This window comes from Bos indicus, chromosome 1, assembly GCF_029378745.1.
Source record: "Bos indicus isolate NIAB-ARS_2022 breed Sahiwal x Tharparkar chromosome 1, NIAB-ARS_B.indTharparkar_mat_pri_1.0, whole genome shotgun sequence".
NCBI classification, from domain to species: domain Eukaryota; kingdom Metazoa; phylum Chordata; class Mammalia; order Artiodactyla; family Bovidae; genus Bos; species Bos indicus.
The window spans coordinates 19,720,839-19,740,979 of NC_091760.1; the positions used below are offsets into that span (position 1 = coordinate 19,720,839).

The 20,141-nt window shown below is 38.4% G+C and overlaps 1 long non-coding RNA gene across 1 annotated transcript in view; it reads right to left on the reverse strand.

Moving 5' to 3' along the window:
- Positions 1 to 1,651: 1,651 nt before the first annotated feature.
- Positions 1,652 to 20,141, reverse strand: part of LOC139182215 (uncharacterized) — a 100,927-nt gene continuing 82,437 nt past the window's right edge. The window contains exon 3 of the long non-coding RNA XR_011565836.1: positions 1,652 to 1,793. This is a non-coding gene — a long non-coding RNA (uncharacterized lncRNA). The remainder of the gene's footprint in view (positions 1,794 to 20,141) is intronic.

The following is a 20,141-nucleotide window of genomic DNA, read 5'->3' on the forward strand; positions in this document are numbered from 1 at the left end:
CCTGATGGGCTATAGTCCATGGGGACACAAAGAGTCAGACACGAGAAACTGACCACGTCTATTTGTAAAAATAAACAAACAACAACAACAAAAAACATGACCATGAACTTGGCCCATGTTTGGAGGATCATTTGGAACCAATCAAAATAATTTAAGTCTCCATATCTCTTTCATTAGTGCTAAATAGAAAAAGAACAAAACATAAATCACTTAAACATTAATCAACAAAGGCTTTAAATATTCTTTTAACTTTTTAATTAATAAAAACAATTCATACAGTGCCAGTGTTGAGTTTTGGGGGCATCAGGATTGGATATAAGAGTAGGAGGGGTTGAGTTTTTCCAATAAGTAACAAGGTTTAGTGAGTCACTTATAGTCAGGTTCTCTGAGGAACCACAACTTAGAACCAGAAGCCACAAGGGCAAATCAAGTTCAGAGTTCTAGAGTGGCATGGACACAGAATGAAAAGTTGTCCAATATTTCTGGATTTAGATGAAGTATATGGGAAATATATATAAAGGAGATCCTAAATAAGAAGACCAGTTTCAAGAGTCTAAGAATCAATACGCATAGGCAATAATCCATCTTAATTACTATTTTTGGCCTTCATGAAAAGTGATTATAAAATTAAGATTGAACCTTAAAATCTTATATTATATACTAAGATTCCTAAGAGGTAGGAATGAGAAGGGAGCAAAATGCATTCATGGTGCGCAGATTCAGGGGCCTTCATGGAATCTGTGTCATTTTCTAAAGGACTCTGGGAACTTGGGACCTTACCCCCTGCTTTCACCCCTAACTATTACAACTACAGATTTATACTTTCTATTCCATTCTCACACAAAAGCAAAACATATATCTTCTTAAGATGTTATGAGGATAGAAATTTTAATAAACAAATATACTCTGAGTTAGTAAATAATAGTTGTAAATCTCTCAGGTTCATTTTCAATGTGTTTACACAAAGGATAAATATTTAGTATGCCCTTGACATTAGGGCACCATAAATCCAAACCATTATGAATGCCCAAAATCAGAATTATCACTACACCAAATAGATGCAATCCTAAAATGGGATAAAATATGACTTAATATTTCAGTTTGAACCATGAATTTATAAAAAGGAAGTCATTTGGGCTTTCCATAGACTTACCTAGGGGCAAGTCTTAAGATCTCTTTATGCAAATATATTTTGTTCACATAGCTAGGATCATAATTTAGATTCTGATTTCTAAGCATGTCCTTTGGACAGCAAGGAGATCATACCAGCCAATCCTAAAAGAAATCAACTCTGAATATTCATTGGAAGGACTGATGCTAAAGCCAAAGCTCCAATACTTTGGCCACCTGAGGTGAAAAGCCAACTTGTTGGAAAAGACCCTGATGCTGGGAAAGACTGAGGGCAGGAGGAGGGGATGACAGAGGATGAGATGGTTGGATGGCATCACGGACTCAATGGACATGAGTTTGAGCAAACTCTGGGTGATAGTGAAGGATAAGGAAGCCTGGTATGCTGCAGTCCATGGGGTTTCAAAGAGTGGGACACAACTGAGTGACTAACACACACACACACATACACACACACAATATTCCCTTGTATGCAGACTTTTAGCTGTATATTATTTTAAATTAGACATCTTTGAACTAACCTTATATGTAATGGTCTTGATTCTCTTTTTCTATGTTGAGTTCTTCTCAGGATGTTCTTATGGTCCCTTCTGTAAATATATTCTTATTGTCTCTATCTCACCAGTTCATTAGAAGTGGAGAGTTATGTGAAAGAACTTTGACAACTGCAAAATAAAAATGGGTTATCACTCACAGATTTGCCCTGCTGTGAGTAAGCAACTATGTTCTAATCATTCCTCAAGTCATAGTGATTTGTTCCTGTGGTCTGAGCTGATAGGACTATTACCTGGTGCCATCTCACCACAAATAAATCTACACATTGATTATTAAAGTTGTAAAACTGCTTTATCACAGGATACTACAGGAGGGATCAATTGTTAACATCACATGAAGAAATTAAGAAAGTGAAGACAGAGAAGCAACAGGTGTACCTGTGAAAAATGATTATTTTTGAATCATGGATATTAATAAATCAGTGAGTGGGTCATGAAATCAATCATTTGGTTATGATAATCATTTTAAAATATGAAATAGGATAAATAGGAAGAATAGAAAAATAAAACTGTATTGCTCATATTAAGATGAAGTACAAGTGTGTGTTTGCATGGGGTATGTGTTCTGGGTCTATTTAATGCTTATTTCTGTTGGTGAGAGAAAGTGAAAGTCGCTCAGTCATGTCCAGCTTTTGCAACCCCATGAACTATACAGTCCACGGAATTCTCCAGGTCAGAATACTGGAGTGGGTAGCCTTTCCCTTCTCCAGGGGATCTTCCCAACCCAGGGATCAAACCCAGGTCTCCTACATTGCAGGCAGATATTTTACCAGCTGAGCCACAAGGGAAGCCTATTTCTGTTGGTGGGTGATGGGCAAAAGCCAATTTCCCAAAATGTGATTTCAGTTTGCGTTCTCTTTCTGTTTTCTTCCTTGAACATTGATGTGGTTTAAAAATGCAGTACTTTACATATACTTCTCTAATCTCTATAAAAGTATTTATGGAATTTTCTAAGAGATTACTTGCTGCTGCTGCTGCTGCTAAGTCGCTTCAGTCGTGTCCAACTCGGTGTGACCCCATAGAAGGCAGCCCACCAGGCTCCCCCGTCCCTGGGATTCTCCAGGCAAGAACACTGGAGTGGGTTGCCATTTCCTTCCCCAATGCATGAAAGTGAAAAGTGAAAGTGAAGTCGTACCCAACTCTCAGCAACCCCATGGACTGCAGCCCACCAGGCTCCTCCATCCATGGGATTTTCCAGGCAAGAGTACTGGAGTGGGTTGCCATTGCCTTCTCCTTCAGATCAGATCAGATCAGTCGTTCAGTCATGTCCGACTCTTTGCGACCCCATGAATCGCAGCACGCCAGGCCTCCCTGTCCATCACCAACTCCCAGAGTTCACTGAGACTCACATCCATCGAGTCAGTGATGCCATCCAGCCATCTCATCCTCTGTCGTCCCCTTCTCCTCCTGCCCCCAATCCCTCCCAGCATCAGAGTATTTTCCAATGAATCAACTCTTCGCATGAGGTGGCCAAAGTGCTGGAGTTTCAGCACTAGCATCAGTCCTTCCAAAGAAATCCCAGGGCTGATCTCCTTCAGAATGGACTGGTTGGATCTCCTTGCAGTTCAAGGGACTCTCAAGAGTCTTCTCCAATGCCACAGTTCAAAAGCATCAATTCTTCGGCACTCAGCCTTCTTCACAGTCCAACTCTCACATCCATACATGACCACAGGAAAAACCATAGCCTTGACTAGACGAACCTTTGTTGATCAACCTAATTCAGTATTTATTGTGTCTGCATATTGCTTCCTGGTATGAATGTAGGATTGTTTGACTGTTCACCTACTTGGGTAGTTAACTGTTTTTCCAGTTTTGTGATTAACAATCCTGTCAAAGACATCCTTAGTATGTCCTTACCTACTGTGACTTTATTTGGGCTGGGTAGCCACAAATGGGAATGCAAGTCACAGGGTTTACAAACTGAAATCTGGAGTGATACTATATCCTTTTATCTTGTTCTAGACTTGCTTTACTTCTGGCTTGAAGTTTTTTAATCTTTGCTGAAATGGTTTATTACCTTTCCTTCAGAATCTGGGTGTACCAGTCTGGATTCTTGGTTATATGCCAAGAGAAATCAACTTGTGTAACAAATCAATAATATCTGATTGGAAAGTACATCAGTCACTAAAACAACTGAGAGAAAACTGGAATTCAAGACTCAGAACAAGGGAAGAGTATGTCCAAGCCTCACCATGGTACAGTTTAATGAGAAGGTATCTCAGGTGGCACTAGTGGTAAAGAACCCACCTACCAATGCAATGCAGGAGACATAAGTGGCATGGGTTAAATCCCTGGGTCAGGAAGATCCCCTGGAGAAGGGCAAGGTAACTCACTCCAGTATTGTTGCCTGGAGAATCCCATGGACAGAGGAGCCTGAAAGGCTACAGTCCATGAGGTAGCAAAGAGTCGGACACGACTGAAGCAACTTAGCATACACTCATGGGATATCACAGTATCCACCAGAATTAGTATTTAACACTGAGACTTAAAACTCTTTAACTGTCCATGAGTCTATGTCCCTCCCCTAAAGATTTCAAAGCCAAAGTAGAGAACCCACTTGTATGAGCCTATGACATAGGCCACCTCACTGATTTTAGGGATCAGTCAAAAGGATTTTATGTCCCACCCAGTTCTCTATAAAATAAGCAAAGTGAGCCTCCTACTCATTTTCTGATGCCTTTCAAATGTATTGGAGTTCACAGCTTGCACTACCCAGGATCTATTTACAAACTTATCATATTTACCATTTCAAAGCAAAAATTTTAATGATACAATTAAAATTTTTTGGCGTAGTCACAAAAGGATCTCCTCCTCCCAAAACCTCATGAGTTACTTCATCTAGATTATCATTATCCTCTCTATAGTTTTTCACTGCTTTATGTGGATATTCTATAATCAGTGAAATAAACTGTAAATTTTACCATAACCAACTCCCTTAAATTAGAATAGGAAAATAAAATGACCAGGAGAAATTGAAAACTAGTTCAACTAACTAAAATATTCAAAACCCAATGACCCATAAAATATAAGCACTATACTCCCTTTGCCTTAAAACAGTGCCTCTGCTAATTAAGATTCTTTACATAGTAAGATATCTCAAAGTTCTACTCCCAATGGAAGAGAACTTTTATAGATCATCTTCAATGTGGTAACAACTCTTCTCCATCAAGTTACATGAAAGTGGCAAGTCATATGTGGGTAGGCACCAGATCTGTTTCTTGTCTCTTCTTTCTTAGATCCAGGCTGGAGCAGAAATCACCTAGTCCTTTCCTGATCCGTTCACTCTTCCCTCTCCTCAATCCACCAACACTTCCCTCCCCAGTCTCCAATTAAGCTTTCACCCTTATCTCTCAAATGAGAATACTTCTGTTAAGTAGGAACAGCGCTACAGTGAGATAAATGAGGCAATAAAATTGTACCTTGTGTTGGGTACAAAATGCAAGAGGCAATAAAAATTCATCTGTGAAGATAAATGATTTTCAGGGAATATTTCAAAGTCAAAATTAATGCCAAAGGTCACAGTGAAATAATCAAATGTTTAAAAGACAGGCTCAGTATTTCAGGCTCAATAGTTTCCTTTGTTGTGCAGAAGCTTTTAAGTTTAATTAGGTCCCATTTGTTTATTTTTGCTTTTATTTCCAATATTCTGGGAGGTGGGTCATAGAGGATCCTGCTGTGATGTATGTCAGAGAGTGTTTTGCCTTAAAAATTCAAATTTATATGTCATCTCGGTCTATTCCAGCTGCTTTAGCAAAATTCCAGAGATTAGGTGGGTTACAAATGACAGAATTTTATTTCTCACAGTTCTGGAGGCTAGAAAATCTGAGATCAGGATGTCAGCATGGCAGGGTTCTGGAGAAGGTCCTCAATCAGGTTGTAGATCGCTGACTTCTCACTGTGTCATCATATGGTGGGAGGGGCTAGATAACCCCCTGGAATCCCTTTCATAAGAGCCAATCATAAGAGTTTTTATAATCTCAACCGTAAGGGTTCTACCCTCTTGCTCTAAGTACCTCCCAGAGGTCCTCCCTCCTAATACCATCCCACCGGAGGTTATGGTTTTAGCATATAAAATGGGGGGCACAGGCATGTAAGCCATCGCACCCTGAGGTTCAGACTAGCACATCCAACTGCCTCTTGGTCACCATCTTGTTCGCCTGTTTGTTTGCTTTCAGATTCATTCCCTGCCTTTTCCTGTTTCCTTCCTTTTTGGCTTCCAGACCCTTTCAGCTAGTGGATGGCACTTGCGGAAGCCTGGAGGGCAGAAGTAAAATAAAAGTGGACAGGAAAATAAAATAATAATAAAAAAAATAAATTAAAAAAAAAAGCAACAAGTGCTACTACTTCATTGTCAGCTCCAGTTGGAGCTCCTTCATGCACTGGGAAGCTCCCATCTTGGCTCTATATCCATGATGGCTCCAATTTTTTTCCCAGTTTTATTGAGAAATAATTGACATATACCACTGTATAGATTTAAGTATACAGCATGATGATTTGACTTAAATATAATGTAAAATGATTACCATCAGTTACATCCTTCTTCTCAGACAGATACAAGTGAGGAAAAAGAGAAAAAGCAAAACAAATTCACCTCGTGATAAGAACCCATCAGATTTTCTCTCTCAACAATTTTCCTATAAATCATAATTTTTGACTCTGGAAATGCCCAGTCTCTTTAGAGGTTCCTCCAGCCCAAAGAGTGGTAGCTATTTCCTGATGTGGCTAATCTCAGGTCAAAATCTTTAATTATTGTCTTTCTTTTATTTCACAAATTCAAACCATCATGAAAATTATCTGGCTTTACTCTAAAAATGTATCTAGAGTGTGATTATTTCTCACTGTCTCCCACTACTACCAACCTGTTTTAAGATACAATCACCTCTCATCTTAATCATTGCACTTTTAGCCTCCTAACTTCATTCTATTTTCCACTTAGTATATTCATTATCCTTCAGCCACAGTGGTCCTTTTAAAATATAACTTGGATTATGTCACACTTCATAAAGTGATCTGTTTCCCAACTCACTTAAAAGATGGCCTGTGATGCCCAAAATGATCTGCTGCCTGTATTTCTAGTGCCACCTCATTCACTATGTATCAGCTACTCTTACCACCTTGAAATTCAGGCCACTGCTTTTATAGTCCTTACATTTCTTCTTCCTTATACTTGAAAAAAATTTCCCCCCAGATATTTTTATGATGTACATCCTCTCTTCCATCAAGCTTCCATTGGTATAGTTCACTCTAACATCCAACACTGTTACAGGGTCCCATCCTCTGACCTCCCTGATTTCCCTTGAGCTTTTTTCTCTGTATAGCATACACCAGAATTTGATATATGATGTATTTACATGCTAATATGTTTTCATCAGTCTCTCCTCTTCATGTTAGCTCAAAAGGACAGGAACTTGTTCTTTCTTTCATTTTTAGTATTTAGAAAGATGACTGACACAGAATTGACCCTCAATAGCTATTCTGAATGAATTAATTAATAACAGGCACTTGTTATACTACCCCAATTAAGGTAACCTCTTTCCAGTTCCAACCAACATAATGTAATCAATATAGTAAAACTATATGTTGATGGAATCCTGAGTAAAATTTTGAAGATGCAATGATAATTTTTCAAAGTCCTGCTATCTTCTACTCAGTGGAATAAAAGAAATAAGAAAAACAATTTTTCAGATAATTACATACCAGGTGTCAGGGTACATTGATTTGCTCCACTAAGGAGACCACATTTGAAACAGCAGCTGTGATTGAAGTAACCACCTGGCATTTTTTGGAACTCATCTATCTTTAGCACCAGCCATATTGTAAAGATAAATGAGGATGGAGTAGAAATCAGCTGCCCACATCTTTTAAGTATTTGATTGTGACACTAACCTCTGCTCTTCCACAGGGATGCACTATTGCTTGGGTCAAGATTCTATTTATCAGGTAACTTTCCATTAGGGCCTACACCACCTGGCAGTCTGCAGTAGCACTGTGAACTCCTAGAAATTAGTGTGCACTCACAGACACTGTCAACTAATCATAAATGTGACACAGTCATGATGGCAAGTGGAAAGAGGATAATTTAGAGAATCCTAGAATGAAGAGTCTCACTATGTGTTTGTTTTTCCTCAAAGGTACTTTAAACTCCCTTCACTTGTAGATACTTGTTCAATGGATTGATTCATTTGATGATGAGGAAGAGGGATGTACATTCTCTAAAAACTGATTCATCAGGCCTCAGTTCAAATCAAGCAGCATCCTAATATACTTCCTTTCTACCTAACACGGGATGCAGGCAAGCCATTCTGACACAAGACTAACTTCGTTCCCCATGTTTTCAGTAATGGAAAAGTGAGACTCCTTGTCCTCCCCAGAATTCAACTATCAAGGAATCAGTTTCACCTCCAACATCTCGCTATGTGCCCAGCCTACAGGGAGAAACTGCTAAAGACCCTTTCCAAAGTAATAGCATTTTTTACTCACAAATTTATTTTTTTCAACGTATTGGTAAAATATATTCTGAGCCACATTAGATCATGTTAGATAAATTCACCCCATCACCTTAGTCTCCTGAAGTCTTTGAACTTCTTCTCCACTAGTATCAAGTTTCTGGCATCGCTCCTTCATTAAATACGGGCCATCATTAAGTACAGGTTTCAATTTGTATTTGAAAACTGACCAAGTAAATAATTAAAATAATTCTCAAAACAATAAAAATTAAAAAATAAATAAAATAAAATAATTCTGAGTGAAAAAGGGGAAAGTTCCCTTAGTAAAGAATCTCCCAGAGATTAAAAACTTATGACATCTTTGGGCACAAAGAGGATAACTTTTTCAGGAAGGCTTGCATTGGTTGGCATGACTGACTTAATAGAGACGGCAATTTAAGATTTGCAAAGTACTTCATATCACCGGCACTCAGTATGCCCGCAAATCTGGAAAACTCAGCAGTGGCCACAGGACTGGAAAAGGTCAGTTTTCATTCCAATCCCAAACAAAGGCAATGCCAAAGTATACTCAAACTACTGAGCAGTTGTACTCCTCTCACATGCTAGCATAGTGATGCTCAAAATTCTCCAAGTCAGGCTTCAACAATACATGAACCATGAACTTCCAGACATTTAAGCTGGATTTAGAAAAGGCAGAAGAACCAGAGATCAAATTGCAAACATCTGCTGGATCATCAAAAAAGCAAGAGAGTTCCAGAAAAACATCTACTTCTGCCTTATTGATTTTACCAAAGCCTTTGACCGTGTGGAACAATAAACTGTGGAAAATTCTTCAAGAGATAGGAATACCAGACTACCTTACCTGCCTCCTTAAAATATGTATGCAGGTCAAGAAGCAATAGTTAGAACCGAAAATAGAACAACAGACTGGTTCCAAATTGGGAAATGAGTACATCAAGGCTGTATAGTGTCACCCTGCTTATTTAACTTATATGCAGAGTACATCATGTGAAATTCCAGGCTGCATGAAGCACAAGCTGGAATCAAGATTGACAGGAGAAATATCAATAACCTCAGATATGCAGATGACACCACCCTTATGGCAGAAAGCGAAAAAGAACTAAAGAACCTCTTGATGAAAGTGAAAGAAGAGAGTGAAAAAGTTGGCTTAAAATTCAGCATTCAGAAAACTAAGATCATGGCATCTGGTCCCATCACTTCATGGCAAATAGATGGGGAAACAGTGGAAACAGTGACAGACTTTATTTTCTTGGGCTCCAAAATCACTGCAGATGGTGAATGCAGCCATGAAATTAAAAGACGCTTGCTTCTTAGAAGAAAAGCTATGACCAACCTAAACAGCATATTAAAAGCAGAGACGTTACTTTACCAACAAAGGTCTGTCTAGTCAAAGCTATGGTTTTTCCAGTAATCATGTATGGATGTGAGTATTGGACTATAAAGAAAGCTGAGTGTCAAAGAATTGACAATTGATGATTTTGAACTGTGGTGTTGGAGAAGACTCTTGAGAGTCCCTTGGACTGCAAGGAAAGCCAACCAGTCTATCCTAAAGGAAATCAGTCCTGAATATTCATTGGAAGAACAGATGCTGAAGCTGAAACTCCAATACTTTGGCCACCTGATGTGAAAAACCAACTCATTGGAAAAGATCCTGATGCTGGTAAAGATTGAAGGCAGGAGAAGAAGGGGACGACAGAGGATCAGATGGCTGAATGGCATCACAATGTGATGGACATGAGTTTGAGTAGGCTCGAGGAGTTGGTGATGGACAGGGAAGCCTGGTGTGCTGCTGTCCATGGGATTGCAAAGAGTCAGACATGACTGAGCAACTGAACTGAACTGAACTTACATCATCATCTATATTTCCATTCCAATTCTCAGTTTCCAGACCTTTTTATAAGAGATATCATGGACCAAAAAGTCAGCTGATATTGTAATTTAGTAACTAATTGGATCAAAGTATACATTTGGCTCCTGATTAACTCAGCCCTATAGCTTCAAAAGGTTAGTGAATCTTTGGAAAAGTCATAGAACATCAATGCCTTGAGCTGAGAATCTAGGCACTTAAAATTGTCATTCTACCTTTCTAACCTGTCCAGTACTGTTAGAAAAAGCCACCCAACCTCACAGTCCTTGATTTCTTTTTACCTATCCTATTTTTCTAAGGCAAGAGACACTGGGTTTTCGAAGGATTTGCTTTCAAAGGATACTTTAACATAATTGACTACAGGTAAAATTTAATTTAGTTTAAATAACTACATCACTAATGCATATAATGAATTTCCAGATTATTTTTTCAAGAATCTTAAAAATATTCTCACTGCTTTTACTCCCTACTAAGTCATCTTCCCTGGTGGCTCAGAGGTTAAAGCGTCTGCCTCCAATGTGGGAGACCCGGGTTCGATCCCTGGGTCGGGAAGATCCTCTGGAGAAAGGAAATGATAACCCACTCCAGTATTCTTGCCGGGAGAATCCCATGGATGGAGAAGCCTGGTAGGCTACAGTCCACGGGGTCACAAAGAGTCGGACATGACTGAGCGACTTCACTTTCACTTTCATGTCATATTCCACTTATTTCCACTCCTGATAATAACTTCTGGATTCTTGGTTATGAACAAGATCTTACTCTGGGGAGTGGGCAAGATAGCAGAGTAGTAGGACCCTGGGCTCAACCTGTCCCATAGGCCCACCAAAACTACAGCTATTTACTGAGCAACTATCAATGAGGATGACAAGACTAGCAGGAAATATTTTTCACAGCTAAAAATATAAAGGAGGGGCCACAATGAGAGGGGTAGGAGGGGCAGAGAAACAGTATAGTCAAGACCCACACACCAGGATAGGTGACCCACAAACAGGAGGATAGTCGAAACTGCAAAGGTTCTTCCCAAGGAGCGAGAGGTCTAAGCCCTACACTGGACTCCTTAGTCCATGGATCTTGCAGCAGGAAGACAAGTCCCCAGAATGTTTGACTTTGAGGGCCAGCAGAGCTTGCATATGGGAGAGCCAGAAGGCAACAGGAAATAAAGACTCCACTCTCAAAGGGCTTCCCTGGTGGCTCAGACAATAAAGAATCTGCCTGCAATGTGGGAGACCAGAGTTTGATCCCTGGATTGGGAAGATCCCCTGAAGAAGAAAATGGCCACACACTCTAGCATTTTTGCCTGGAAAATCCCATGGACAGAGGAGCCTACTGGCTCCTCATACAGTCCATGGGGTCGCAAAGAGTTGGATATGACTGAGTGACTAACATACACACTCAAAGGGCACAGGCATAATCTTACACACTCTGAGACCTAGCATAGAGGCAGTAATTTAATAAAAGCCTGAATCAGACCAACTTGCTAATCTTGAAGAGCCTCTCAGAGAAGCAACAGGTCAGTGGGACTCCTCTTGAAGATAGAGATGCTGGAGGCAGCTGTTTTGGGGAGGTTGTTCTATCATAAAGACACTGACACTGGCAAACATCATGTTGGAATTCTCACTCCAGCTTATTAGTACTGGGACCCAGCCCTGTCCACCAAGCTGGTTTACCCAGTCTAAGACCCCGCAAGCAGAGCAGCCAGTTCTGTGGGGATCCAGGAACATCCACAGGCAGGCTGAGACCAATACAAAAACTCTCAAGCCCCAAGCTGTGCCCAGAATGGAGTGTATTACTGGGGTCTATCGGGCAACTCCAACATAAGGCCACTTCTCCAGGATGGAGAAATGTAAACAATCTACTGAATACATACAAATAGATACAAAGAATTAAGCAAAATGATGTTGCAAAGGAATATGTTTCAAACAAAGGAAAAAGGTAAAACTCTAGAAGAACTAAGCATATTGGACAAAACTATCTACCTAACACAGAGATCAAGGTAATGATCTTAAAGATGTTCAGTGAACTTAGGAGAAGAATGGATCATCAGGGTGAGAAGCTTTACAAAGAGTTAGAAATATAAAGAGGAACTGAATAGAGCTGAAGAATACAATAACTAAATGAAAAAGAACTAGAAGAATTCAACAGTACATTAGATGAAACAAAGGAATGGTTCCGGGAACTAGAAGACACAGTAGTGGAAATTCACCCAAGCCATGAGAAAAGAAAATGAAGATTAAAAAATGAGGACACTTTGAGACCTCTGAAATAACATCAAGCATACTAAAGTTCACATTTTGGGGGTATCAGAAGGGGAAGAGAGAGAGAAATGTCAGAGAATATATTTGAAGATATAATAGCTGAAAACTTTCCTAACTTTGGGAAAGAAACAGATATCCAGTTCCAGGAAAACATGGAGTATCAAAAAATACACCCCAAAAAGATCCATGTCAAGACACATTGTAATTAAAGTGGCAAAATTTAAAGATAAAGAGAGAATATTAAAGGCAGCAAGAGGAAAGCAAATGGTTATATACAAAAGAACACCCATCAGATCAGATCAGATCAGTCACTCAGTCGTGTCCAACTCTTTGCGACCCCATGAATCGCAGCACGCCAGGCCTCCCTGTCCATCACCAACTCCTGAAGTTCACTCAGACTCACGTCCATCGAGTCAGTGATGCCATCCAGCCATCTCATCCTCTGTCGTCCCCTTCTCCTCCTGCCCTCAATCCCTCCCAGCATCAAGGTATTTTCCAATGAATCAACTCTTTGCATGAGGTGGCCAAAGTACTGGAGTTTCAGCTTTAGCATCATTCCTTCCAAAGAAATCCCAGGGCTGATCTCCTTCAGAATGGATTGGTTGGATCTCCTTGCAGTCCAAGAGGAGAAACTTTGCTGACCAGAAAAGAGTAGCACAATATAATTAAAATGATGAAAGAAAAAAAAGAAAGGGGAAAAAATAACACAGCCAAGAATACTCTAACCAAAAAGCTCTCTTTGAGAGAAATAAAGAGTTTTATAGAAAAGCTAAGCGCTCAGCACCACTAAACTAGCTTTACAAGAAATGTTTGAGGGACTTCCCTAGGTGAAAAAGAAAAGGCTAAAATTACAAATCTGATAATTATAGGAGGAAAAAATCACAGTAGTAAAGGCAAATATACAGTAAAGATAATCGTTCAAACACTTATTAAGCTAGTAGGAAAACAATAAAAAGGCAAAACATAAAAGATGTAAGATATGTTGTCAAAAATATTAAACTGGGGGGAGTAAAAATGCAGGGCTGTTAGAATCAATTTAGATTTAAAAGATTATCAATTTAATTATATACATATATGTTTATTTCTCCTGGTAACCACAAACCAAAAATCTGTAATAGATATACAAAAAGTAAAAAGGAATCCAAATATAACATTAAAGATAATAATCAAATCACAATGGAAGAGCAAAAAAGGTGAAATGAATAAAAAAGTACAGAAACAATGAATAAAATAGCAATAAGTATCTGTCAAATAATTAAATATAAATGGACTAAATTTTCCAATCAAAGAAATAGAATGGCTAAATGGATACAAAAACAAGACCTATCTATATCCTGGCTACAAGACACTCACTTCATATCTAAAGACACAAGCAGATTGAGTGAAGGGATGGAAAAAGGTATTCCATGCAAATGGAAACAGAAAGCTAGAGTAACAATACTTGGAAATGAAAGTGAAAGTCGCTCAGCCACTGAGTTGGTCTGACTCTTTGCAACTCTATGGACTGTAGCCTGCCAGGCTCCTCTGTCCATGGAATTCTCCATGCAAAAATAGTGGAGTGGGTAGCCATTCCCTTCTCAAGGGGATCTTCCCAACCCAAGGATCAAAATAGCCTTTAAAATAAAAGCTGTTATAAGAGACAAAGAAGGATATAACATAATGATAAAGGGAACAATCCAGCAATAAGATATAACATTTACATCCACATATCTATATACACATATATGTATGTGCATGCTCAGTTGTTTAGTCATGTCTCTTTGCAACCTATGAATTGTAGCCCACCAGACTCTGTCCATGGGATTCTCCAGGCAAGAATACCAGAGTGGGATGTCGTGCCCTCCTCCAGGGGATCTTCTCGACCCAGGGATCGAACCCTCATCTCCTGTGTCTCCTGCATTGCAGGTGGATTCTTTACCACTGAGCCACCAGGGAAGCCCCAATATGTATACACATGCATATGCACACACATACACACACATAAATATACTTATATATGGCCCCAACATAGAACACCTAAACATGGACAGCAAATATTTACAAATATAAAAAAAGAAAATGACAGTAACACAATAACAGTAGGAAACTTCAACACCCTACTTTTATCAATGGACAGATCATCCAGATATAATATCAACATGGAAACACTCGCCTTAGAGAATACATTACAGCAAAGGAACTTTAGAGATATGTATAGAATGTTTCATCCCAAAGCAGTAGAATAGGCATTCTTTTTAAGTGCACATAGAACATTATACAGGATATATATCACATGCAACAACAAAAGAAGTCTCAATAAAATTGAGAAGATTGAAATCATATCAGCATCTTTTCTAATCAGAATGCTATGAGACTAGTAAACAATAATAACAAGAAAACTGCAAAAACAACCCCACAAACATGTGGAGGCTAAATATTATGCTACCAGCCAACCAATGGGTCATTGAGGAAATCAAAGAAGAAATAAAAGAATTACTGGAGACAAATGAAAAGAGAAACACAGTGATCCAAAATCTGTGGGATATATAAAAGTGGTTCTAAGAGGGAAGTTTATACGGATACAAGCCTACCTCTGGAAACAAGAAAAGTTTCAAATAAACAATCTAACCTTACACTTGGAAGGAAAGTTATGACCAACCTAGATAGCATATTCAAAAGCAGAGATATTACTTTTCCAACAAAGGTCAGTCTAGTCAAGGCTATGGTTTTTCCAGTGGTCATGTATGGATGTGAGAGTTGGACTGTGAAGAAAGCTGAGTGCCAAAGAATTGATGCTTTTGAACTGTGGTGTTGGAGAAGACTCTTGAGAGTCCCTTGGACTGCAAGGAGATCCAACCAGTCCATTCTAAAGAAGATCAGTCCTGGGTGTTCATTGGTAGGACTGATGCTAAAGCTGAAACTCCAGTACTTTGGCCACCTCATGCAAAGAGTTGACTCCTTGGAAAAGACTCTGATGCTGGGAGGGATTGGGGGCAAGAGGAGAAGGGGATGACAGAGGATGAGATGGCTGGATGGCATCACCGACTTGATGGACGTGAGTTTGAGTGAACTTCAGGAGTTGGTGATGGACAGGGAGGCCTGGCGTGCTGCAATTCATGGGGTTACAAAGAGTCAGACACAACTGAGCGACTGAATTGAACTGAGCTGAACCTTATACTTAAAGGAACCAGAAAAAGAAGAACAAACAAAACCCAAAATTGGTAGAAGGAAAGAAATCATGAAAATCAGAGCAAAAATAAATGAAACAGAGACTTTAAAAGGGGTGAGGGGAGAATTAATGAAACTAAGAGCTGTTTTTTTGGAATGATAAACAAAATGATAAGTGTTTAGACAGATTCATTAAGAAAAAAAACTCTCTCATTGAGAGAATTCAAATGAAATCAGATGAAAAGAAGTTATAAATGATGCCAAGGAAGTACAAAGAATCATAAAAGGCTACTATGAACAACAATATGCCAATAAAATGGACAGTCTAGAAGAAATGGATAAATTCCCAGAAATGAATCTCTCAAAATTAATCAGGAAGAAATGGAATTACCAGTTAATTACAGACCAATTATCAGAAATGAAATTGAGTTAGTAACTAAAAAAACTTCCAGCAAACAAAAGTCTAGGACCAGATGACTTCAGAGCTTAAAAGTACCAAACATTTAAACGAGGAGTTAATGCCTATCCTTCTCAACCTATTTCAAAAATTTGAACAAAGGATGCTTCCAAACTCATTCTATGAGGCCAGTATGATACCAAACCCAGAGACAACACACACACACAAAATTATAAGCTAATATCCCTGACGAACATAGATGCAAAAATTCTCAGCAAAGTATCTTCAAACTGAATTAAACAATAAATTAAAAGAATCATACATCGTGATCAAGTAAGATTTATATCACAGATACAAGTATGGTTCAATATCCACAAATAAGTGTGATATGCCACATCAATAAATTGAAGATTAAAAATCATATGATTATCTCAATAGATGCAGAACAAGCATTTGAAAAGATTCAACATCCATTTATCATAAAAACTCTCAACAAAGTGGATATAAAGGGAATATGCCCTAATATAATAAAGCCACATACAATAAGCCTACAGAAAAAGTCGTACTCAATAATGAAAATCTGAATGTATTTCTGTTAGGCTCAAGACCAAGACAAGCATGCTCACTCATAATTTTTTTTAACACAGTATTGGAAGTCCTAATCACAGAAATCAAACAAGAAAAAGAGATAAAATGCATGGAAATTAGAAAGAAAGAAGTAAAACTGTCACTATTTGGAAATGACATTATATTACATATAAAAAATGCTGAAGTCTACCCAAAATCTTTTAGAACTAATAAGTGAATTCAGTTAATTTGAAGGATACAGAATTAGTATGCAGAAATCTGTCACATTTCTATACACTAACAGCAAACTATCATAAGGAGAAATTATGAAAAAAATCCCATTTACAATCACTTCAAAATGAATAATATACCTAGTAATAAACCTACTAAGGTGGTAAAAGACCTGTACTCCAAGAACTGTAAGACACTTATGAAGGAAATTGAAGACAATGTAAATAAATGGAAACATATACTGTGTTCATGGATCATGTATACCTGTGGTGGATTCATTTCGATATATGGCAAAACCAATACAATATTGTAAAGTTAAAAAATAAAATTAAATTTAAAAAAGAATTAATATTGCAAAAATTAAAATACTACCCAAAACAATCTATTGATTCAATGCAAACCCTATCAAAATAACCAATGGCATTTGTCACAGAACTAAAACATATAATACTGAAATTTGTATGAACACACCAAAGACCCTGAAAAGCCAAAACAATCTTGAGGAAGAACAAACTTGATGTATCACATTCCCTGATTTCAAACTATACTATAAAGCTACAGTAATCAAAATGGTATGATGCTGACATAAAAACAGACACACTGATCAATGGTACAGAAAAGAGCTCAGAAATGAACCCACACTTATATGATCAATTGATCTATGACATGCAGGTGGCAAGAATACACAATGGGGAAAAGACAGATTCCTCAGTAAATGGTGCTGGGTAACCTAGATAACTGCATGCACAGAAATCAGATAGGGCTAGTTTCTCACAACATATACAAAAATAAATTTAAAATGTATTCAAGACTTAAATGTAAGACCTGAAACTGTGAAACTCCTAGAAGAAAACATAATGCCCTTTGACATTACCTTTAGCAATATTTTGTTGGATCTGTCACTGAAGACAAAGGAAATAAAAGCAAAAATAAATGGGACATCAAACTAAAAAATTTTTGCACAGCTACTAAAATTATTTTGCAGCCTACTGAATGAGGAAAGACATTTACAAACAATATAGCTGACAGGTGGTTAACATTCAAAATAAACAAAGAATTCATACAACTCAATGTAAAAAAAAAAAAAAAAACTGATTAAAAAATAAGCAGAGGGTTGGAACAGACATTTTCCCATAGAGGACATAGAGAAGGCCAAGACACAAGAAAAGATGCTCAGCACCACTAATCATCAGAGAAATGCAAATCAAACCCACAATAACATATGACCTCACACTTGTCCAAATGGCTATTATCAAAAAGACAACAAATAACAACCGTTGATAAGCATGTGGAGAAAGAGAACTCTAGTGCCCTTTGGTGGGAATGTAAATTGGTGCATTTGGTATGGAAAACAGTATGGAGGTTAATCAAAAAAAATAAAAATAAAAAATATATAAACTGACTTCCCTGGTGGCTCAGACGGTAAAGCGTCTGTCTACAATGCGGGAGACCTGGGTTTGATCCCTGGGTTGGGAAGTTCCCTGGAGAAGGAAAAGGCAGATATAAAACTACTTTCTAATCCAGAAGTTGTACTTCTGGTTATTTTTCCAAAGGAAATTAAAACACTAACTTGAAAAAATATATGAACCTGATGTTCATTGCAGCATTATTCAAAATAGCCAAGACAAAAAAAGCAACCTAAGTGCCTATCAATAGAGGAAGGGGTAAAGAGGATGTGGTATACATATGCAATTGAACTTACTCAGTCATTAAAAAAAAGAATGAAATCTTGCCATTGGTAGTAAAATGGATGAATCTACAGGGCATTATGCTAAGTAAGTCAGACAGACAAAGACAAATATTGCATGATTTCACTTATATATGAAGTCTAAGAAACAAACGAACAAACATAACAAAACAGAAATGGTCTCAGATACAGAGAATAAACAGGTGGTTGCCAGAGGGAAGGGGTGTGGCGAAATGAGAGAAATAGGTGATGGAGATTAAGAGGAACAAACTTCCAGTTACAAAATAAATGGGTCACGAGTTGAAATTTACAGTGAAGGGAATATAGGCAGTAGTTATGTATTATCTTTGTATGGTGACAGATAGTAACTAGACTTACTGTGGTTATCACTGCATAATGCATAGAAAAACTGAATTATCATGTTGTGTACCAGGAACTAACATAGTGTTGTAGGTCAAATGTACTTTAAAAACAAACTCATAGAAAGAGAATCAAATTTGTGATTATGAAAGGTATGGGGTAGGGAGAGAGTAAATGGGATGAAGGTGATCAAAAGGTACAAACTTCCAGTTAAAAGAAATGTTGAGGAATGGGTCCCATTATGGGAAGTAGAATGTATTTGAGATCCCCTCTACTACATGAGAAGAGTTTCAAATTCAAGATAACCATAAATAAACAAATACAAAGACCTAGCTAGATTTACATATACACAAAATATCTAATATTTATTTATCAGATCAGATCAGTCGCTCAGTCGTGTCCGACTCTTTGCGACCCCATGAATCGCAGCACGCCAGGCCTCCCTATCCATCACTAACTCCCGGAATTCACTCAGATTGACATATATCGAGTCAGTGATGCCATCCAGCCATCTCATCCTGTCGTCCCCTTCTCCTCCTGCCCCCAATCCCTCCCAGCATCAGAGTCTTTTCCAATGAGTCAACTCTTTGCATGAGGTGGCCAAAGTACTGGAGTTTCAGCTTTAGCATCATTCCTTCCAAAGAAATCCCAGTGCTGATCTCCTTCAGAATGGACTGGCTGGATCTCCTTGCAGTCCAAGGGACTCTCAAGATGTCTTCTCCAACACCACAGTTCAAAAGCATCAATTCTTCGGTGCTCAGCCTTCTTCACAGTCCAAGTCTCACATCCATACATGATCACAGGAAAAACCATAGCCTTGACTAGACGAACCTTTGTTGGCAAAGTAATGTCTCTGCTTTTGAATATGCTATCTAGGTTGGTCGTAACTTTCCTTCCAAGGAGTAAGCGTCTTTTAATTTCACGCCTGCAGTCACCATCTGCAGTGATTTTGGAGCCCAGAAAAATAAAGTCTGACACTGTTTCCACTGTTTCCCCATCTATTTCCCATGAAGTGATGGGACCGGATGCCATGATCTTCGTTTTCTGAATGTTGAGCTTTAAGCCAACTTTTTCACTCTCCTCTTTCACTTTCATCAAGAGGCTTTTGAGTTCCACTTCACTTTCTGCCATAAGGGTGGTGTCAGCTGCATATCTGAGGTTATTGATATTTCTCCTGGCAATCTTGATTCCAGCTTGTGCTTCTTCCAGTCCAGCGTTTCTCATGATTTACTCTGCATATAAGTTAAATAAACAGGGTGACAATATACAGCCTTAACGTACTCCTTTTCCTATTTGGAACCAGTCTGTTGTTCCATGTCCAGTTCTAACTGTTGCTTCCTGACCTGCATACAAATTTCTCAAGAGGCAGATCAGGTGGTCTGGTATTCCCATCTCTTGAAGAATTTTCCACACAGTCAAAGGCTTTGGCATAGTCAATAAAGCAGAAATAGATGTTTTTCTCGAACTCTCTTGCTTTTTCC